Raw genomic sequence first — 24,675 nt, 5'->3', positions numbered from 1 at the left:
AAAGTATTGGTTATTAGCCTGATAAAAGCAAAAAATGTGACTAGAGCAGCCGAAATCCGAACATATGAAACAATAGTTAGACCAACGGTGTTGTATGCATGTGAAACATGAACCAGAAAGAAGTTAAAAGTGGTATAAAGGAAGCTCACAGTAAATTGCATAAAAGAACATACCAGAGCTGATGGAGATATATGACACCAAAAAAAGTTCAATGATTGGGACCTGTTTTACTAATGTCAACGGAAAGAAAGGTTTTAAGAGTTCTCAAATCAGGTGAATGGGGGAAGAAGAGAAGAGGGAGGACGAGAAAGAAGTGGTTTGATGCTGTCCGGGCTGACATATAAGAAATAAGAACAAGGGACTGACAAGAGAATAAGCAAAAGATCGGAAAAAGTGGAAGAAACTAATCAAGTCCATGGGAGCCACGGCCCTCCAAAACCTGTAGCACTGTTTTATAAATATATATATATATATATATATATATATATATATATATATATATATAATGATTATTAGCCAATCTACAAAGAAAATACGTAATGTCAATTCTTTAAGTTACGAGATTCACGAGATTCGATTACAGTATTAGAATGGTGTTGGATTTACCAAATCATTTTTTATGGTAGGTGAATTCGGAGGTGTTTTTTGTGCAGTTGATGGTAGTTCTCTATTTGGTTTTTCATAAGTACTGGTGGATGGTCTTATATCAGGTACAGAACATTGAATATCTGCTAAAGCAACTCGCTAAAAAAAAAGTATATATGTTTAGCCTTTGTCTATCAGGTTATATGAAAATACTTCTTACCTCAGATGGTATGGCATTCTTTTTCAGAGATAGAGAAAACGGAGATCTTTCGTAATCAAAGGCATCATCGTTAAAATGTAGGTGACACACACGTGAATATTTAAATATGTCTTCACTGTTTATGTTTAAGGCAAATCTCCATGCCTCCCGTCTTTCATTGTCCATTGGAAAACTACACATAATACCAATTTAATAAGCCAATAGATTAATAGTAAATTAAATAGCTTCATTCAACAGAAAGCACACTCTTGTTTATACACCATCAAATTAAAGTAATGTATTAAAAGTAACTGTATTAATAAGTAATAATGACTAACTATAGTGCACAATTGCATTTTACAATGTGTACATGCTTTATTTACCTTATCACTCTGTATAATGATTATGTAAGAAGTTTGATTAAATAATATAGTGTCTAAATTTTTGTAATGGTTTTTTTAAGTTATATTACATTGAATTAGGGTAATATAAAACTATAAAACATATTTAGAATCAACGATTAACATACTACGAAATAATGAGCATATATTTAAAAAAATAATAAACAAAGCAATACAATGCTAAAATAAGTAACTCGGAATGTTTTACAATTAAACAATCGGGCATAATACCACCCTGGTGTCAAATGTAAATAAAGAAGCATTTGAATTTAAATACTGTTCAATACTTACGTAAACAAATGAATATTTTTTTTATCACTTCGGCATACTTTGCTTTTATTGTATACACATTCTTTTACACTACATCGACTCATTTTGACACTAAAATCACAAAATAAAAGCAGAAACTGTTTTGAAATTCAAAATTGAATTGCTTGCGTTAACCCTCAACGTTCAACGGCACGAAACAAAATACGAGCTTCGAACATTATCGGCGGTTCTCGTCACGATACGAAGCTCTTATCGACTACAATTGGTGGAATCGATTAGGTAGGGATAACGAAGAATTTGGCACGCTGCGCAATGAACGATGTTCCATCTCGGGTTTCTTTAATCTAAGGGTACAATGAAACCAGAGTGTGATCTCGCATATTTAGCGGGCATTTTTGAGAGTATAAATATATTAACAAAGAATTGCTAGGAAAGAATATTAATATCATTTCAGCGAGAGAAATAGTGTCAGCGTTTGGGTTAAAGCTGCAATATTGGAGACAGAAAGTAGAACCGAACAAGACAGCTACTTTTTCAAGGTTAGCTTTGTTTTTGGAAGATTGCGAAAATATTACTTTTGCTGACATCAAGGATACAATTGTAAGACATCTTATCAAACTCAGAAAGCGGTTTTCAGATTACTTTCCAGATCTTGATACACTTACTCTCAGTTGCATTGCAGATCCTTTTACATGTGAAATTGCTATGGTACCAGAAGAACCGTCAGGTTTAGCAGAAGCAATTCTTGAACTTCGATCTAATATTCAATTTGAGAGTAAACCAAATCTGTTATCTTTTTGAATGTCAAAAGCTGCAAAGGCTTTCAAAATTGTACATGAAGATGCAGTTAAAAAATTGTTGCCATTTGGAACAACATATTTGTGCGGACAAGGCTTTTCCACTCTAATGAACATAAAAACGAAGAACAGAAATCGATTAAACGCTGAAGACTGTGTTCAAATCGCTCTTACACCAAGTCCCAATTTTGAAGCAATTGTATCAAACATGAAACCTCTCCCATGAAAATTCGCCCCCACAGAAAATATAAGCAAATGATAATTTCTCGTTATTTTGTAATTCATGTATTTTTCTTGTATGACAAAATAACAAGAAATTATCATTTACTTATATTTTCTGTGGGGGTGAAAGTTATGGATTACTAGGTATTACATTGATAAATTGAATAAATGATGTTTAAATTAAATTTTTAATTATTGTTTTCTTTTCAAAATTATCATGGGGGCTATAACATGAAAGATGCTAAAAAGAGGCGATTTCGTTTTTTCTTGCTCTTCGCCATGGGGTAATATCAACTTACACAAAAATATTTTGGGGTAATGATTAAAAATGTTCCCCGACCGCTGCACTATAGCGTCACAATTGCAACATATTCGCGATTTCCGAATTGGATTTTCCAGAATTAAAAAATCTACTATTGATTGAACAAATTTTCTCATCGATAACTTTACCTCGACCTATTGTACAAGCCATAAACGGCAAAAAGTTTTACAATACTACAAAATACATTTGACATTAACTGACAATATTATTGTTTTGATGTCATTTTTTCATAGTTACCTCTGGATTAAACGTACTTATGAAAAAATCAACATAATATGTTAACATAAGTGAATGCATAGCCAGGGTTTAGTGATTTTTTTTATTGTTGAAAATAAATAAAAAACCATACGGGTAATGTTTTTAATAAATATTAATAAAAATGCCACATTAATTAATATGGGATCTTATAAAAACATACAGAGTATAATTTGTTTATGGTAATCGACTTAACCCATTCACTGTCAGTAGTCAGTTTAACCTCCGCCTACTCAAGTGAAACGCTAGAGTCGTGAATTCGCGTCATTGGCGTGTGGAATGAAAACGTGAATTCGCGTCCTTGGCGTATCATTCTAACTTGGTGACAAGTTAACTTTGTTAACATTAAAACTAAATGAATAAAAAGAGTGTATTTTTAACTTTAATATATTGCTGTATTGGACTGTTAAATTACATAAACTAACACAAAATGTTCACTTTTAAAAAAGTATAAGGAAAAGTAGAAGCAAAAAAAAAGGTTATTGTAAATTCTTGTGGAATACAGGAAAGCAATCGAGGCACAAAGTTGGTTTGTCTGCACATTCCAGGCAGCAGTACATGGTGTCCTTTCGTTGTTTTTTGGAGGCACACAATTTACACTTTCTTCTTATAGAACGAAAATCTCCATCTTTATTTGGTTTTTTTATGTTTTGCGGAAAGTGCTTTGTTTTTTGTTGTTTAGAAGCTGTATTTTCTTTATGTAACAATAAATATTGTATTACCTTCAGCCTAAAATCGTAGAAGGACATTTTATCTCCTCTAGGATGATTTTTATTATAAAGGATAAATGCATTAAACAACATAATTTGGAAAATATGTATTCCAAGTTTAAGGTACCGTCGCATACTTTTTCGATCGCAACTGTAATAAGAAAACATCTGATCCTTCATGTCAACATCACCCATATGGGTATTGTATTCTACAATACATCTTGGTTTTTCAAATTGCTGCTTTCGTTTGTTCTCACAAAGAATTTGTTGGGCCTTATGTTCCGTTGATAACATCAAAATGTCTCTCTTATCTTTCCATTTTAAAATGTTGATTCCATTTGAATATTTTGAGACAAATTCCCCTTTTTTAAGTTTTGTGTTCAGTATTTCAGGTGGAATATTTTTTCTGTTTTTTCTCAATGTACCGGTAACATATGTACCATTTTGTAACAAGTCATGTGCTAAACTAATGCTTGTATAAAAATTGTCTACACAAATGGCATGTCCCCTATGAAATATGTTTTCACACAATTTCATCACAACTTTTGACGAATGTCCTACTCCACCAATATCAGTATCATTGGCACCAGTGTAAATTAATATTTTTTGAACCATCCCATTAGGCTCGCACAACATATACAACTTAATACCATACCTGTGGCGTTTATTTTTTATATGTTGTCGAAAAATGAGCCTTCCCCTCCTAGGCATCATTGACTCATCGATTGACAAATTTTTCTCCGGATAGTAGATTTCTTCCATGCGATGGTTAAACAAATTAAGAAGAGGTCGTATTTTAAACAGACGGTCACTGGGTATGCAGGATTATCTACAAAATGTATTGCTCTCAGAATGGTTTGAAATCGATTACGGGACACAAAATTTCAAATACAGGAATATTGAACAGAAAAGTGGTATTCCAATAATCTTCTATTCTATTCAGTTTTATTGTACCTGTGTGGTACAATAGTCTCAAAAATACTTTAAATTCATTCAGAGACACATATTTCCATGCAGTAATTCTAGAATGTCCAGCAACACCTCTTAAAAAAATCTCCTCTGCAAATTTGTTTGTATGTGTAAGAAGGAGGTTGTAAAATTCAGGTGTAGCGAATAAATTAAAATACAAATACGGTTCGTCATTCTCAAGATTTAATGGAATTTGCATACCCGTAAAGTCTAGTTGCTGTAAATATTCGTTATCTGTCCAATGCCAAGTATCAGAATTTTGGTTTTCAGCAACCGTAACCTCTTCATCTGAAGACGTTTCATTTTCCGTCACATCAGATGTTGATTCATCGTCTTTAGATTCCTCATCGGAATCTAATTCCCCAGAAAACAGCAACTCCATGGCCTCCTCAGGCGTATATTTTCATTTGAATTGCCACCTAAAATTTAAAACCGAACATAACCTCAAATATTTCTGTATCAATCAAGCTAATAAATTTATAGCGGTTTTAAAATTTACCTTTTTGCTTTTTCTCCTTCCGAATGTTCCATTTTATAAGCATCTTTTGATGTACTTGGACGATCCATTAGAACACTTAACAGTTATCTACTTCACCCTCTAACAAAATGACAACTGACCCAAACAAACAACCAACCATCTAGTAATATAATTTAAGGTCACCCTACCACGTCAACCAAATATTATACCTGCATATTCAGCGCTGCCAATATTATAGGCAATATACTTTACAATGTCCGAAAACGCGTATTCACGTCCTTGGCGTTACAAATGAAACACAGAAGACGCGAATTAGCGTCTTTGGCAGTGAATGGGTTAAACTGCAAAAAATTCCAAGTGGACCAACTGATATGGGAAGGGGCTCGTATTCGAAGTACGAAAAAGGATTGAATATTTAAATAAGACGAAAATAATTTATAAACACACTACAAACGCTTTCAAAACAAAACTTACAATTACCAGTTGGTGCCAAAACTTAAAATCAATCATCGACCAAGGTCCTATTGTCTTTGTTCGATGTATGCTGTTGTACATTCGGCTTAAGTTCGTCGATTTAATTTCTGTGAGTAGAAAAGAGATGTAATTTAAAAAATAATTCGCGAATAATTGCATACTTGTGCAAATATCCAGCGGATGGACTGTAATAACTCATATCAGTTACGAAAGGATTGCTCAAATAACAACGAGATTTAATTGCCATTTTTTATTTAAATCCATTCTAAAATAAAGTCGTTTGACAATCAAAATCTGCCGTGTCATTCTCTTGGGTGGCATCATTTTTCGTTTTTAAGAATTCTACATTACAAAAATAGACGAGGAGAAAAAAATAATCATTAAGCTTTACAGTATTTTAAAGTTTTAAACATTATGAGGCCATTTTGATAAGTCAACCGGGATAACCGTTTATCATTTTTCTTATCCATTTAGATACTACTACAATGGTCATCCCTGTATTAACATCAAAGTGGTATCGGGTGTATTTCGGATGGGATCTAATAAGTTATTAAATATTATATTTGGGACAGTTATTTTTAATCATATTTCGGCATATCTTTTATGAGACACTCTCTTTATCATGTAGTTCTTTAAGACAGGTTTAGAAATAAACCAAATCAAAGCGAAATATGTAATGTGCTACAGAATAGACACAGGTAATATAAATACTTGTATTTAAAAACATAGAAATCAAAGTTTACAGGGTAGCAATCAGGCCAGCACTGAATTTGCTATCGAAACAACATTTTTAACAGAGACAGATGAGGAAATATTCATGAAACAAGAAGGATCATAAAGACATCGTTAGATTTATCGATACTTGATACATATTGATAGTACATTTCGAAAACAGACACATTACCAGAATTAGAAAAACTTCCAGGGATAAATCTGTTAGGAATACCAAGGGACACGTCTTAATATCAAAAGCTGGATAGAAAAACGGAGAGAAAAAGAGACGAAATAGTGAGAATGATTGTAGATGATGAAAAGCTATAAAACCTAAAATTATAGAACCAAAAACAGTAAATACAGATTGACAGGTGAATAATAAAAGCATCAAAAGTGTAGCAGTTATTTGGCTGCAATAAAACATCAGGCTGTTATGTATTTAATTGATCAATAATCAGTTGCTCCTTCGTACGTTGATAATTTGTTGTGCGAATAGTTTTCAGTCACTCTCACTACAGATCTGTCTTTAATTATCAAATCAATCTTGACCCAAAGTCTCCAAAATACACCCTTAACACATTTTCACACGAATACTAATGATAAATTCACAATGTTACAACGAATTTTTCTTCTAATCCTAGTACGATTTGTCTGCACAAACATTTATGCTTTACATTTATCAAGGGGTTGAAATTGTACTATACACTAACGTGGAAGATGACGGAGGTATTCCAGGGATGGGTATCCTACACCGATACGTTACTAGAGAAAAATACGAAGGTCGTATAGATATAAAAGGGTTCTTAAGCGTAGTTTTCGGTACCGACAACGACAAACGGGTACCACATTGACGAGACATTCAAACGTTTACTATTTACTAGGGTTGTGTAGGATATATCCCTGGAGGGTGGTCATGAATAAATATATTATTACTCACGTACTAAATCAATACAGGTCGCCATCAAAAATCACTAAGGATACAAAGAAAAGTTGGTTTAGATTGTGTCGTATACGGCAAACTAGTTTTTTTAATACAACTTTATGGTTAAGTGACTGTTTATATAAACTGACATCACTTGTACATAAAATTTCCATAACATCAACCTTAGAGTTGACATTTCCCTAACACAGCTAATAATACGACACCCATACGGAGCTGCTCGATCTTTCGTAGGCGTCAACATGGTATTATAACAAGAAAAATGTAATCGTTATTACATTGATAATTTTAGAATTATATTGATTAAATAGTCAAAAACATGTTTTATTATTAATAATGAGATAATTGATGAATTTTAATATTCCAAAAAATACAATTGTATGCTGCTGACACGGGAATAATTCAAACCAGGTCTTTCAAGACCCTCGTCCAGGTGTTTCAAGATACCAGAGAGTTTTCCGTCTGTATTTTAAAAACTTCTTCCTTAAGCAACTACAGCAATACCACTCGCATATACACAACTTTTCGTGTCTGTGTCACGTGATATGCCATTGATGTTTATGTTGTAAAAAGTAGGAGCTTCTGGTTATTCCAATGGCTTTTCTTATCTTGTAGAGTCACGTAAAACTGTCCAGACCAAAATCCCTAGTGTTATTGTCCACCTTTTTCAATACAATACTTTCTGATGGTTTAGAGTGTCGCACGATGCAGCAAGATCAATATAAGCCACTCCGGTAATTTGCATTCTTTCGGCAGTGGGAGAGACTAAGATAGAAATCTCCCACAAAGAGTAGACTAGCTAAAAGATGGTATAAAAAATTGGTACACGAATAATTAAATAACTCAACTACCTCAAAAAGGATAAAAAGTTTCAGATATTTTCAGTCCTATTGTACCATCATCAGTGAAAACATCTAAAGAGTAGTTGCAACTAGGCATAATGTAGAATATCTGACACTTGGTCGATGTTGAAGTATTTCATTTTTAAGCGAACATACAGGTCCCCGCTCAAAAAATGGATCTGGTTCAAACAATAGAAACGACCCAATTGAAATAAGTAAAAAATCTAAGATCTAAATAGGTATATATTTCGAAAGTACTCAAAAGGATATTAGATATTGAAAATCCAACCTAAAACTAAACATTAAGTACTAAAAACACACTATCAAACTGTTTACCTAAAACCGTAGCCATACAACAGTTGGCACGAGCAGTTTTATATGTTCTAGTGATTTTTTTTTCATTATATCATTTGATTTAGTACGTGAATAATTTTCATAAACAAATAACTGACAGTACCTTTCATCATTATCAAAATAAATAACAATAACTGAAGGTGAAACGTAGATTACTTCACTTGAATTGTGATTTTGTGGATTTTTTTCTTTGTTCCTACTTCGTTTGATAAAACTGCAAGGATTTATAAACAGTCGAAACTTGTTTGTTTTTTTGAAAATAATCAGGTCTAAATGTTAAATTTGTGGTATAAAGAACCTTTACCAGTCTAACTAGGCGAGCGGTTTACTCCTATAAGCAGAATATTATAATAGGGGTAAACCTGCAACAAAAAATTGCAAATAACTCGAAAAGACAGCATTTTTAAATTACCAAGAGAAAAAAGTATTTACTTCGCTGAAATACCCTTAAAAAAATTTTACTCTAAGCGATTCGGGCCATTGTTTTTTTTTTATAAGTTATTTAATAAAAATTTCCTGCCCACTTGGAAAAAAGTTGCTACCATTTTCTTTGACACACTTCGAGAACGGATCACTTTTGTTGGTTTTTCCTTATCGTGAAACATCCATACAGCGGATTTGCGTTTATTTTCCGGTTCGTAGGAGTAAATCCAAGACTAATAATACTATAAACATTTTTTGAGCTTCCTTTGTTGAACCGTTTCAATGTTTTTGACACCAATTGACGCGAACCGCTTTTTGCTCTTCTATGAGCAAATGAGGAATCCAACTGGAAACCAACTTCGGAACACCCAGATCTTCAAGTAAGATCTTTTCTATCGAGGGCTTTGAAATGCCCAAAGATGCCTTTATCTCTCGGTATGTTACACGGCGGTCATCCTTAATTAGCTCACGAACCGCATTCATGTTTTGCTGTGTGACTGCTGTTTTGGGTGGACCTGGTCTAGATTCTAGACCACGTTGAAATTCGCAATACTAGCGAGAAATAGTTGACTGGTGTAATCCTTCATTCCCAAACTTCTTCTTCTTGTGCCACTCCTATCGGAGATTTCAAATCATCAAGGCTATCCTGTCCTTGTTTACAGCTGACGTAAAGAGTTTATTAGTGGTACAGCCAAACCACTCTCTCAAATTATGCAACCATGACATTCTTCTATGGCTACGGATTCCGTTTTCCTTCTATTTTCTATTATCTGTAGGTCTTCTTCCTCATCATCAATCTATCTTCTTCGTGGTCGTCCTCTGGTTTTGAAAATGTTAATCTCTTTGTGTATTCGAGATCTGACATACTAGCAATGTGTCCAGCCCATCTAAGTCTGTGCACTTTAACGAATTTCACAATATCTGGATCGGTCTATAACTGATATAGTTCAAAGTTGTATCTTTGATGACCAAAAATCTTTCTTTCTTTTTTTTCTCAAAAATACCAAGAAGTCTTTCATCATTTTGAGATAAGGTCCACGTTTCAGCCCTTATATCAAAATCGGTCTTATTAAGGTCTTGTATATATTGAGCTTTACTGTACGTTTTATATTTTTATTTTTTAAATGTTTCTGGAGACCGTAAACAGTTCTGTTTGCTATTGCTATGTGTCTTTTTATTTTGTCGCTTGTCGTGTTTGTTGCGTTTACTAGCGATCCAAGGTATGTGAATTCTTTGACTTGCTAAAAGGTATGGTTGTTAATTTGAATTCTCTGTTGGATATTTCGGGGGTTTTTAGTAACCAATATATATTTGGTTTTTTCCTCGTTTACCACAAGTCCTAATTCACTTGCCGCGTCCGTAAACCTTGTAAAACACCACACCAGGTCTCTCATACTTCTGCCCACTATAACTATATCGTCAGCGAATGCGAAAATTTGCGTCGATCTATTAAAAATAGTCGCATTCGTTCTAATATTTAATTGTCTGATTGCCCTTTCCAAGGAAATATTAAAGAGGAGACACGACAGCGCGTTCTCCTGTCATAGACCATTATTAATGTCAAAGAATGTAGAGTTTTCTCCTTCAATTCTAACACATGAGCTTACGTTTTGCATCGTTAGTTGGGTCAACTTAACTAACTTAGGTGGGATCTCAAAGTCTATCATTGCATTATATAATGCAGTTCTTTTCACACTGTCATAGACTGCTTTGAAGTCGACGAAGAGATGGTGTGTATATATGTTATATTCTAGTGACTTTTCTAGAATCTGCCTGTGTTCTTGAATTTGATGTGTAGTTGACTTTCCAGCAGTAAAGCCGCATTTATGTTGACCAACAATATCCATTGTAAAATGTTTAAGTCTTTCAAACAATACATTGTCGAAGATTTTATACGCAGATGCTAACAGAGTAATGCCTCTATAGTTCTTAAACTCCAGTTGATCACCCTTTTTATGCAACGGACATATTATTCCACTCTATGGTACCACTATAGCCACTCTTATGGTACCAATTCATTCTGCCATATAAGTACTATTAGTTTATGGATTGCTGCAAAAAGTTGATCACCACCTTTTTTATACATTTCCGAACAGATTTCATCGATTCCTGGGGCTTTATTGTCTTTTGAGTTTTACGATGGCATTTGGCACTTCTACTCTTGTTGGGTCTTCACTGCGTAGTTGACGTTGTAGATTTTGTTGATTTTCTGTGTTGTAACCTCCTTCAATGTCGTCTATATTTAGATGTTCGCTGAACTGTTGCGCCCATCTGTTAAGAACTGAGTTTTTACCATGTAGAATTTCACCGTTAGTGTCTTTACAAATTTTTAATCGTGGTTTAAATTCTCGACGGCTATTATTTAAGGATTTGTAGTATTTCTTCATTTTATTTTTATCGATTACACTTTGTATCTCATTGAGAGTGTTCTGATCGTATTCCCTCTTCTTACGTCGATGGATACGTTTTTCCTCTCTTCTAAGACGTCTATACTCTTCTTTTTTTCTCCGTGTACAACCTGCGTCGATGGTTTTTTATATATAGCCCTCTGTATATAGCTGTATTAATAATATTGAATATGTTAACGAATATAAGAATTGATGGTACTTTTAGGAAAATAATAATTGAACAAACTAAAAGCAAATTTAAATTATTTTAGAAATCACAACTGTGATACAACACTTAATATTAAAAAAAAAACCTCTAAGAATGTTCTATTACAGTCCTACTCATTATGGCTTTTATTAAAATTGCAAGTTGTTCTGTTTATATATCCACTGCACAGTTATCAGCAATCCACTATAGAAAAAATTTATGTCATTCAACTACAAGTGGCAGTATTCATTTACAAATAATTTTCTGTTGCTTTAAACATTATTTAGAATTTCTTTACACGTTTTAGTGTCACTTACGTATGATAAAACTCCAAGGTCGTTTAAAAATGAGTCAATTTAATCGAGTTAAGGTATCAGAAGAGAGTGTATTTACAATTTTGCGTAAATATTTGTCAAAGAAAAAGCTGTGTTCCAATTTGGTGCCGTATTTGGCGCAGTCGATCCAGTGAAGTCGGTAGACAAATAATTAGATTAGGTTAGGTGAGTGTATATAGAAGCAAATGAAAGTCTATTGAATATCGAATCTTATATAATGTTATTGGCGTATTTGGGGGAAGAAATTGCGGCACCCAAAGCATTTGCCTGGTCGGGTCGTTGATGGATTACAAAGGAATATCGCAGAGAAATAAATTTTGATCAAATTGGGAAGTAATTGCAAAAATTGAAGCGTTTTGTGATTCCAAAGACAAATCGTTCTACAAAAACGGCATCTACTTATCGGAGAAGAGTTGGAATTATTGTATCATCCTGGAAGGAGACTGTTGATGATTGAGGTCGAATTTTGACGTCACTGGATCTTTTTTTATTTCTTTGTCGTAAAATTTCAATTTTTCAGATGATTTCTTTTTAAATTGACTCTTTTCAACATCACCGTATATTTATCACTATTGAAAATCATTAAACTCACATGAAGGTTATTGTCGACATTTTCATGTATTTAAATACAATGAAGAAATAATTTGTTTTTCGAATCATAACTGACAATTTATAAAACAAATTAATAAAAATAAACAACTTTCTACTAAATAATCATATTTCCTAACTTCTTTCCTAATTTTCGTTAAATTATCAGCTATTTACGGTTCGCACAGATTCAAAGTATGTCAGTAAAATTAAAAATCTTAAACCAAAACTGACGAATGATGGAACTTAGTGGACAATTTAATTTTTTCTCTATAAAGCACCAACAATTAAATCACCTGCAGCTGGTTAAAAGAGCTAAAACACTTTTAATAACATCTACTTAAATATTAAATACATATTTTGTAAGTTTTAACATTGGAAAACTGATAATAGGTGGAGTTGTAGTTGTAGTTTGTCACCATTTTTCGTTTTTACTTAAAAAAAAAGACCGGAATCTAGTGGTTTTCGATGATTGTACGCAGGCAAAAAGACATTGAAGAGTAAAGGAAAACTTGTGTTTAGAAGGGGATGAATAGAAGCTGAGACGACACAATTTTTTTTGCTCTGAAAACTGTAAAATGCGACATAATCGTTAATTATTGATAAGTCGTGTAAAAAATTAATGTAGATATTGTATCCAAAGATGGGTTTTGTGGTGCTTTAACAAACCTTCAAAATTTTAGATCGAATCGTTAATTAGTTTAAAAGGTATTCAAGTCAACACGTAAAGCATTTTGTATTATGTTTCGTATTATGTTTCGTATTGTGACCTTCTCCAAATCAAAGTTTGTGAAAAGAAATGTTGTTTCATGAAATTGTCGGTTTAATTCTACGGGATTATTGTCTCAACATTGATTAAAATGTCAAAATTTCAAAAAAATGAGATTTTTTAGATGTCTCAAAAAATTCGTCCCCTAGAAGTTTTTTTTTTCTTGAAAGTGTTTTTTTAAAAAAGGCTTCTTTTTAGACTAAAATCGCAAACAATCAATAAGTCATTCCATGTAAGTGGTTTCTGACCCGTATGTTAACACTGGCCTTATTAGTTTTATATATTGTAACTTTGATTTTTCCGGGTAGTTTTGGGGCCATCTGTTTCCTCAAGCCATAATAACACTTATTGCAAGCACTATTCTTCTTTTAATTTCTTCGCCGACATTGTTGTCTTTGGTCAGCAGCGAGCCCAGGTAGACGAAGGTGTCCACACCTTCCAGTTCCAGATCATCAATTAATAGTCTAGGTATCTGGTTGCCTGATCTAGTACAATACATATACTTGGTTTTCTGTGCGTTCATTTTTAATCCCATTCTCAGTGCAGACGCTCTCAGTGATCGAAATGCTTCGATCAGAGATTCTGTGGACCTAGCAATAATGTCTATGTCATCTGCATATCCGACCACTTGTACAGATTTATTAAAGATGATGCCATTCGTATTAATTTGGCACTCTCAAATTACTTTTTCTAGTGCAAGGTTAAAAAAGAGACACGACAGTCCCCTGTCTCAGTTCATTTTTACAATGGAGGGTCTTGAAAAGTCGTTTCGGATTCTGACTACACTCTCTACGCCTGCGAGTGTAAGTTCCGTTAGTTGAACAAGATGAAGCGGCATTTGAAATTCCACCATAGCTTGTAGAAGTTGTTGTCTGTTGACTGAGTCGTATGCGGCTTTAAAATCCACGAATATGTGGTGAGTGTCGACTTCGAACTTAAGCGTTTTCTCAAGAATCTGCCTGAATGTGAAGATTTGATCCGTTGTTGATTTATTGGGTCGGAAACCGCACTGGTAGTTTCCAACTATTTGTGCATAGGGGATCAATCTTCTGTACAATACGTTGGACGATACTTTATATGCCACGTTAAGTAGGGTGATGCCTCTATAATTATCACACACCATCATATCTCCCTTTTTGTGAAGATGTTTCCTTCCGTTGACAGATTTCGTTTACTAATTTATGCATGTGTTTAAAAAGGGTGTCACCACCATTTTTAAAGAGTTCGGCAGGAAGATTGTCCCAACCGGGGACTTTGTTATTTTTCAGGAAGCCATTTTGAAATGGCTTCTCTAATTTCTTCTCCGGTGGGGACGGCTCTTGAGCGTTTTCATCCATTTCAGGCAAAGTAATTTCTATTTGGTCTTCTTCACGACTGTCGCTAAGCAGTTCTTCAAAATGATTCGCCCACCTGTTTAGTATCTGTTCTTTGTCACTAATTTTGGAACCATCTCTGTCTTTACATGCTGTTATTTTGGGTTTGAATTTTTTTTCTGCAGCTGTTTATCTTCTGGTAGAATTTTCGCGAGTCTTCTATTGTGGTGGTTAACAATCTCGTTTAGAGCGTTTTCGTATGGCTCTTTCTTTTTCCTTCTAAACGTCCTTTTTCTTCTCGTCTAAGATTTTCATAGTCTTCCAGGTTTGATCTCGTTCTGCGCTGCTGAAGTCTCTTATATGCTTCATTTTTCTGTTGGTTAAAGGATCTACATTCTTCGTCAATTGACTCAAGGAAGGTGCTCAACTAGTTGTTCTGCTGTGTGGTGAGTTATTTCTTCATCTTCGTTTTGTTCTTTTTCTGGGTTTAACCACTCTTGAAAATGTTCCTTCCACCTTTTCATTATTTCCCCTTTCTCGCTGATAATTGCCCCATTTTTGTCCTTGCAAACTGTTGATCTTGAAATGTATCGTTGGGTACATATCTTCTGTTATTATGGCTGGACTAATTAGAATAAACAAAAATGGATAAATAATTTCAAAACTTGTCTCACAAGTTGGCTTTCGATAGCCTTAACCCTTTCAGTCACTGTGTCATCAATTGACGACACAAGAATTTTAACTTCGTTTAAGTAAATATTACAGTTAGTCACAATTTTGTCAATTGACAACATCAAAAACGGGTCCTATTTTATTAAAAAAAATGCTAATATTCCTACCAAAAGGCATTACCTTACAAAAGATTACCATAACTGGGAATAATTTGGAATTATTAACAAAATATATTTCATTACACTAAAAAAAAGCGTGACCGAAAGGGTTAAAACAATCACATTTGGGAAAAAAATATATATAAAAAAAATTTTGCTATTTAAAAATTTTGGTTATCGTTATATTTCAGGTCTCTATAAGGGCTAATGTTTTTCGTTTTATCAATGTGTTAACAATTATTCCATAACAAATTATTCTATTTCCCCTAACCGAAGTATTGGAGAATCGAAAAATTGCGCTAAAATAGAAATTCCGCCAGTGGCGTAGAATTTGGAAAGGATCAACCTTTTACTTTCCCTTGTCGTACGCCTCTGATCCTAGCGAGAGACGTTTATATAGCATAATTTAGTAGGGTGTACAGTGTCTTCATTTTCTGCCAAGTATGACAAGGATATGTCAAATAGTTTTGAAATACTGGGTACAAATAGTTTTTACAATTTTACAATAGGGTAAAATATTTTGAGCTCAGGAATCTATAGTTAAAATATTTCCAATTATTAATGAAACAATCTGTATACATGGCTATATAACTAGCTAAGATGCCTCTATTAATTAAGAATTGACACCGACTGTGAAATATCTGTTATGATTCGTTTCCTTAGTACTAAAGACAGCTGAGTGTGATATCAGTGTAGTTTACAAAGAAAACGTTATGAGCACGTACGTGAGCTATACCGTTTAAAAATGGTCACACGAATGTTCAGGAATATTCGACAGTTATCGGAGACACATTTCTATAAGAACGAAATTCAAACCACGGTTGTAGGATACTTTTATTAAAAACGTGCCTCCTATATTAAATATTTTACACTCAAAAAATAAAACATGTACCAATCCATGTATTATCAGTTTTCCTCTACATTCTGGTCCTCTTCGTACGAAACTTGTCTTTTAAGATTTCATATTGTCGTGTAGATGGCGCTAGAAATAAAATGTGTCAAACTGCTGTTGACAAATGACGTCTACTAATGTTAGGGTGTCAAAACTGTGTTTTTTCATTACCGGCTGTTATGTTTATCAACTAGAATCGGTTGTATTTAGGTTGTGTTAATTTTTCTAAGCATTACGATATTTTGTATTCATTAACAGTTTTCTTATATTATATATATATATATATATATATATATATATATATATATATATATATATATATATATATATATATATATATATATATATATATATATATGTTCGGAAAGATTTCCGCGGTTAGTACAATTAAACTTAGAGCTAAGATTAATATTATTATAAAAATTAATATTAAACTCACCAGTCTTCCGGGTTGAACCGCGTCGATATCCATTTTGCCGAGCTTTCGACATCCTCTCTGATGTCTTCTTCAGGGCTTCCGAGGTCTCAGTCTCCCGAGCCCCCAGACACTACTACACTCACTAGTCACTTCTAGTTCACTCACTAGTTCACTACTACGACTGGGACCAGGGGACGGTTCATTTATACCGTCGATGGTGACGTGGCCTAGGTGGGGGTTAGGGTGGGGATTGGCGCGAGAGTTGGCGCGAACATTTTCGACAGTGGGATTTTGATTCGAAGATGGAGGGGGCGATATTTTGTTTATGAGAGGTCTCCATGTAGAAGGTAACCGTATGGCGTCATCTCTTTTATTAAGGCAATTTGGTCTTTTTTCTATTTCTATGGCTTCTCGGATAATTCTTGGTTTATAAAAGCGGATGGGGGCTATGGTTCTAGAGTTTTCGAAATCAATTTTGTGACCTGTATGAAGATGGTGTTGACCGAGAGCTGAAATTGAATCGGAATTGCGAACAGAAATGGAATGTTCATAAATCCTATTTTGAATTCTACGATTTGTTTGGCCTATATAGGATCGGGGACAGTCTGCACAAGGAATTTCATAAACTCCGTGCTGTTCGTTTGGAATATTGTCTTTGATTGATCGAACAAGAGATGAAAGTTTTTGTTGGGGGGTAAATATTGTTTTTATTCCTCTTGGTTTAAGAATTTTGTCGATTTTGTCAGTGACACCTTTGATGTAAGGAAGAAACGCTTTCGTATGATAAGGGTCTGAGTCTTTGGATTGAGATTGAGTGGGAGATTGATGTCTGTGGATGCTCCTATTGATGTGATTTTCGCGGTAGCCATTTTGGATGAGGGCTTGTTTTAAACAAGAAAGCTCAGCGGATCTACTTGCATCATCGGCCTACTTGCAATACGCCTTTCCGATGATGCAAGTAGATCCGCTGAGCTTTCTTGTTTAAAACAAGCCCTCATCCAAAATGGCTACCGCGAAAATCACATCAATAGGAGCATCCACAGACATCAATCTCCCACTCAATCTCAATCCAAAGACTCAGACCCTTATCATACGAAAGCGTTTCTTCCTTACATCAAAGGTGTCACTGACAAAATCGACAAAATTCTTAAACCAAGAGGAATAAAAACAATATTTACCCCCCAACAAAAACTTTCATCTCTTGTTCGATCAATCAAAGACAATATTCCAAACGAACAGCACGGAGTTTATGAAATTCCTTGTGCAGACTGTCCCCGATCCTATATAGGCCAAACAAATCGTAGAATTCAAAATAGGATTTATGAACATTCCATTTCTGTTCGCAATTCCGATTCAATTTCAGCTCTCGGTCAACACCATCTTCATACAGGTCACAAAATTGATTTCGAAAACTCTAGAACCATAGCCCCCATCCGCTTTTATAAACCAAGAATTATCCGAGAAGCCATAGAAATAGAAAAAAGACCAAATTGCCTTAATAAAAGAGATGACGCCATACGGTTACCTTCTACATGGAGACCTCTCATAAACAAAATATCGCCCCCTCCATCTTCGAATCAAAATCCCACTGTCGAAAATGTTCGCGCCAACTCTCGCGCCAATCCCCACCCTAACCCCCACCTAGGCCACGTCACCATCGACGGTATAAATGAACCGTCCCCTGGTCCCAGTCGTAGTAGTGAACTAGTGAGTGAACTAGAAGTGACTAGTGAGTGTAGTAGTGTCTGGGGGCTCGGGAGACTGAGACCTCGGAAGCCCTGAAGAAGACATCAGAGAGGATGTCGAAAGCTCGGCAAAATGGATATCGACGCGGTTCAACCCGGAAGACTGGTGAGTTTAATATTAATTTTTATAATAATATTAATCTTAGCTCTAAGTTTAATATATATATATATATATATATATATATATATATATATATATATATATATATATATATATATGTTTGGTGTGTATATGTTTTTTAGTCGTCTATATGTGTATGGCATGAATAGAATGACTTAAATCTTCACCAAATGCCACATTTTTATCTTTTAATAAGACGACGATTAAATACGAAATAAATGAAAATTTCTCGCAGCAAAGTTTTAAACCATAACCAACCATAACCAGCCATAACCCAAGAAGAAAAAAGAAAATATGGGAAGAATACTTGAAGAAACTTTTCCACGACCTTGGAACAATGTAAGAACCCACCATTGAAGAAAATTCCGAAATCCTACGTCGTCAGACAAATGAAGGATGGAAAGGCACCGGGACTTAATGAAATTCCTTCAGAACTGCTGAAGCTATTAGATGCATAACAAATAAAAATAATAACTGAAATATTTAATGAAATATATAAGGCAGGAAAAATACCAGTAGAGTGGCTCAAATCCGAGTTCGTACCATTGCCCAAAAAACCAGGAGCAAAAGTTTGTGAAGACTATAGGACCATAAGCCTAATGCCATCTGATGAAGCTGTTTTTAAAAGTCATCCACAAAAGAATTTGCCGGAAATACGAGGAACAAATTGCGCCCAATCAGTTTGGATTTGTGAACGCCATTGGTACGAATGAAGCTTTATTTAGCGTTCAAGTATTGTTTTAGAAATGTAGAGATGTCAGCTGTAATGTTTTTGCATGCCTGATTGACAGTAAAAAAGGCTTTCGATAGTCAGGCTTGAACAAATTAGGGAAGTGCTGAAGAGGACAGGGATTGACGGAAGATATCTGAAAATAATAGCTAACCTGTATTGGAATCAATCAGCGCTGCTCCGAATAGATGGGGAATATACAGATCAGGTCAAAAGATGAGTGGGACAGGGTACAAAATTACACCACTGATATTCAATCTGTACTCGGAGCACATTTTTGAAGAGGCTCTAAAAAATATTGATGAATATCAATATTCATCTCAATCATCAATGGAATCTCAATAAATGGAATCAAGCTCAATAACCTGAGGTATGCAGATGATACAATAGTGTTTTCCAATACCATAGAAGAGCTGCAAAATTTAATGAACAAAATAACGGAAACAAGTAGAACATATATGTACTTAATATAAACACCAGCAAAACCAAGCTAATGATCATCAGAACGGAAAACATAACTGGAGCAAATCTGTATGTGAATCAAATGAGAATTGAACCTGTCTCACAGTACAACTACATGGGAACTATAATCAATGAGTCGTGGGACAATACCCAAGAGATTAAATGTCGCATCGGAAAGGCATAAAGTGCATTCTTGACTATGAGCTCTGTGTTCAAGAGCCATGACCTAACCCTAGAAACAAAAATAAGTCTCGTTAAATGTTACATGTACTCAGTGCTTCTGTACGCAGTAGAAACGTGGACATTAAAGGTGGAAACTCTATGAAAACTTCAGGCTTTTGATATGGTTATACAGAAGGATCCTGAACATAGCATGGACAGACAAATTCGCCAATGAAGAAGTACTACAGAGGATGAACACAACCGCGGATTTGGTCAACATCGTGAAGGGCCGTGAGCTGCAGTATTTGGGACATAGAATGAGAAACCAAGGCAGATATGAGCTACTCCAATGCATTTTGCAAGGTAAAAATTAAGGAAAAAAGGCCCCAGGACGAAGAAGAATATCCTGGCTTGCTAACCTGAGAGCATGGTATAGAAAGACCTCAACACAGCTATTCCATATAGCAACCAACAAAGTCATCATAGCCAGAATGATCGCCAACGTTCGGAACGGACAGCCACCCTAAGAAGAAGAAAGTTTTAAAAATTTTCAATTTTTTTGGATAACGCTGGATTTTGAAATTATTACAAAAACAGAAAAATGTATCGGCTTTATTCTTTACGCCATTGATTTGGAGATAACTCCACATTTTCCATACCAAATTTTCTACACGTTGGAAAAATTTATCTTTTGAAAATTCTTGATAACACAGATTTGAAATTTTTTGTCTCTAAATGTGTGTACCTACATAATCTCTGTCTGTGTACCTTAAATTTTAGTTCGATCATCAATCATCCATCACGATTTTGATTTATTAGTCATAAATGGATCATTTTATGTACCCTCCTTTTTTGATTGGCCCGCTATACATATATGTATTCCTAAAAGACATTTCTTCGTGATATACAATTAAAAAACATTAAAACTTGTATTCGATCTAATTTGAAGAAACAACATCGAAAAATAAATCGATCACGTCTGATATATAGTTATTCGTACGTAAACGTCAACACGTCTCTTAGATTTACATCAAATTTACATCTCAAAACGATTATGTGTAGGAGATTTCCTTTTGGGCATTAGGACATCTATTTAGGCTACAAGTCACATTAAGTTAAACCTTTAATCTGCTATCTCACTTTTCAATCATACTTTTTTTGTACTTTGGATCATTTACAGATTTTACATCTACATTTAAGAAACTTCAAATTTACCTCTTTCGTTAGAAATGTACGATTTAGGGTCGGTCTTTCGAAAAAGATATGAACTATAGTCTAAAGGCCAGCTAAGAGCCACCCTGGTCAATTCTGATGGGCCCATACAAGTTTTTTAATGTATTCTTTGCTTCTGACTACGAATTTCGAGGGTAGATTTCAACTCGAGTGGTCAAAAATTGTTATAAACAATTTAATTGTTTATAAGGCTTTAGCTTGTAAACTAAAAGAGATAAAAAATTGTTTTTCAAATAAAATTTGTCCCTTGAAAAAAAAAACAAAGAAAATGGCATTAACTAAACATCAAGAAAACAAAAAATATGATCTTCCTCTTTATACGCAATTTTGCTTGTTCATTGGTGGATTCAAATCAAAAGAAGAAAATTAAAATGGTTTGTACGAATTATTAGGATGGAACAGAACAGACTATTAGAAGAGTAATGGAATCCAAGAGATACAGGAAGAAAAGAAAGGGAAGATAGGATGGTTGGAACAATCACTGAAAATGGGCAGAGAAAAAGGAAAAATTTCAACTAGCTAGTGACCGGAAGGGATGGAAGAGGTGGGTACAAGAAATATGAAAATATCACTCCGACGCCCAGACTGGACATTCAGAAGTTCCCGAGAAAGAAGAAGAAGTTACTGCAAAAATAGGTTCTTTGCAATTTTCTCGGTCAATTCTTTATGTATTTTCATTTAGAAACTCGCAAATTAAAGAACTTTTTGTCACCTACAACTTTTATTTGAACCATTTTCGTCTAAATTGTACAAAAAACGTTTTATAGGCAAATGATTTTTTCATTTTTTATGATTGTTTAAAAAACAATACAAAATCAACTGTATGTCTTCAAAGATTTGTCTTCAGCTATCCTTTATTTATCTTTTAGAACCTACAAAATCCGGTATAAGATTTTTACGTGAAATCGATAATTTTTTCACAGATAAATTGGCGTATGTCTATTAAAAATCTTCGATGATGTTATAACTCATGCGGTGCATTCAATCACGTATGACGTATACTATAAGAAATTCCTACGAAAAAAAAAAACAACTTTAATAAACATCGAGATGATAAGGCGGCTATGAAAACCGATAACAAAACATCCATTTTTGTAGATAAGACTCAAGATATTGAACTACGTTACAAAACAAATGATATTGGTAAACGGGCATAAAAATCTTATCGCAATTGTAACAATACGATCGTCATCGCTGAATAGAAACAATTAATATTTTTTGTAGTATTTCGCATTACGCCTTTAATCAACCTTACAATGACTGAGTAGTGTTTATGGCGTTATTGTGTCTAATTAAAATCTATTTTGATCATTCAAAAGCTTATCATCATTGGTGCTCAGGGCCTAGTTTTGATTCGACCTTCCCGTACCTAGTTATCCTTTGGATCCTATTATTCGTAGTTACTGTATAGCTCGAAATTACATCGATGACGCCAAATTCTGTTAGTTAACCAAGTTAATAGTCTGTGTTTTTCTGTATTAGAAACGATTCACGTCTCAGATTCATACATTAGGACTGAGAGTATTAAGATCCACAAGGAAAATGAAATTCCTGTAGTTATATGTAGTATACATATTCTAAAAATGCCCTTTCGGGTTACTTCAGAGAACGTTTTCGGACTAACAAGTCCATCATCAGTGCAGTTACTTACTTTCCGTGTCCGTAACACCAAACAGCTTTAAATTTTGTATTTCCAATGGTTGGCCACATAGATGGCTCTGTCATTCGCTAAAAATAGGTCTTTTTCTGTGCAGGTCTTTCTCATCTCTGTGCATGATAGTAGATGGTGACTATTCTGAACCGCGCCACAGTCGCACGTATCGTCCTCCTAGTATCCCCATTTCTTCAGGTTACTAGCACAACGTTAAACGCCAGTTCTTAGTCTGTTTAGCGCTTTCCATTTACCATTTCCATCCGTCTGTTTAGCATTTCCTCTGAGAAAGCAAAATGTGTTGTAGCTGACGCTTGCCATAGGTGTATTCGGCGCGTCTTTGGCTCTTCGGGAAGGGATCGTAATTGTTTCAGAAAGCTTTTCCGAGATCTTAGTCTACTTGGCTGAACTTGGTGATCATACAAGGGGTGTCTTCGATCCGTCTCCTGCTTTTTTCGTTCTATCTCTGACTGTCTTCTGATAGCAGGTGGGCGATTCCAACTAGAAAAGTGTAATTTTCATATAAAAACCATTATACCTCAAAAACGGTTCACAATACGTATAGGAAGGTATTAACAAAAAATATTCAAATATTCAGAATAACGTGAATATTTCTAAAATTAAAAGATATACAGGGTGTCCCATTAAAAAAAGTTATAAGCAACTTCCGGTATAACCGGAAGTAGCAAATAGATAAAATAATTTCATTGAATAGGTCACTCTTCAAAACCCCTTCATTCCAATTTTTATGTTTCAGTTACCTTTAGTTCTCGAGATATTTCTAATTTTGGGTTGATCTGCCGCACCCTGTACATGAGTGAAGCCCCTAAATATCTATGAAAAACCCTTTAAATGATAACTTTGTTAATTAATACATATTTGTAGATAAACTTACATGATTTTGGTGTTTTAAACAGATTTACTTCATGGCAACGCAAGACTCCCAGGGGTTGCTAACCCGAGAAGAGATGTCTAAGGGTCCTCGATAGAAACTGGGGTTAGCAATCCCTGAAAGTCTTGCGTTGCCATGAAGTAAATCTGTTTAAAACTCCAAAATCATATAAATGTATCTATAAATATGTATTAATTAACAAAGTTAACATCATGTAAAGGATTTTTACCCACATATTTAGTGACTTTACTCATGTATACCTGGTAACTGAACTGAAGATGGACTTTTTATTCCGAAAACGTTATGTGATGTAACCCGAAAGGGCATTTTTAGAATATATATACCTTTTATAAAGGATTTTTTAAACAAAAGTTGTTTTTGAAAGTTTTAAGGTTCTGAATACCATTATATAAAAAATATTTAGTCAGTGTTAAACTATAAAATACTAACCTTAAACTAAAAACTCAATTTTAATGTTACACGTACTTACAAATTGTTTACGTCGCGGAAAACCCTAGCACATTTTTCGTTTAAGGATCTCTTTTGTCTTTATTATTTTTATCCAGAACACATCGAAAAGGATTTTAGAAAGTTTCTTAAATGTTGACGTAAATGACATCTACAGTTTTCGATAAAAACACAAAATTCAAATCAAATAAACATTTATGAATTTGTATATTTTTCCACAGATAAAAAACAAATAATTTTTGGTTCAAAAGTTGGTTATCGTGTCACATATCAGATTCAAGAAGGATTTTCATATATTGTGAATAGTTCCGCAATATTATAGGTGTATTTTAGTGGATCAATATTTGTCTTAGGTCCTATTTAGTTTATAAGTCTGCTGGGCAAGCAAATAAAGAAAAAATACTAAGAGCACAATGCTACGAAAGACTAGGACAATAATAAACTGTGAGTATAAGAAGGAAAACGATCTTAAAATTGCTTGAGTCTAGAAGGGAAAATATGTCAAAACACCAGAAA

General features: G+C 34.2%; 1 protein-coding gene and 1 long non-coding RNA gene across 2 annotated transcripts in view; one reads left to right on the top strand and one right to left on the bottom strand.

The window, feature by feature from the left end:
* The window catches only part of Npl4 (nuclear protein localization 4), a 59,244-nt gene that overhangs the window by 11,582 nt on the left and 22,987 nt on the right, over window positions 1-24,675 (top strand). The window lies entirely within an intron of this gene.
* LOC140433134 (uncharacterized) lies at window positions 663-1,897 on the bottom strand. The gene is made up of 3 exons (XR_011949872.1): window positions 1,477-1,897; window positions 806-977; window positions 663-744 (listed from the first exon to the last, which is right to left on the bottom strand). It is a non-coding gene; the product is annotated as an uncharacterized lncRNA (long non-coding RNA).

This window comes from Diabrotica undecimpunctata, chromosome 2, assembly GCF_040954645.1.
Source record: "Diabrotica undecimpunctata isolate CICGRU chromosome 2, icDiaUnde3, whole genome shotgun sequence".
Taxonomy (NCBI): Eukaryota; Metazoa; Arthropoda; class Insecta; order Coleoptera; family Chrysomelidae; genus Diabrotica; species Diabrotica undecimpunctata.
The sequence above is the reverse complement of the archived record's forward strand: the minus strand, read 5'-3'. Positions and strand labels throughout refer to the sequence as shown.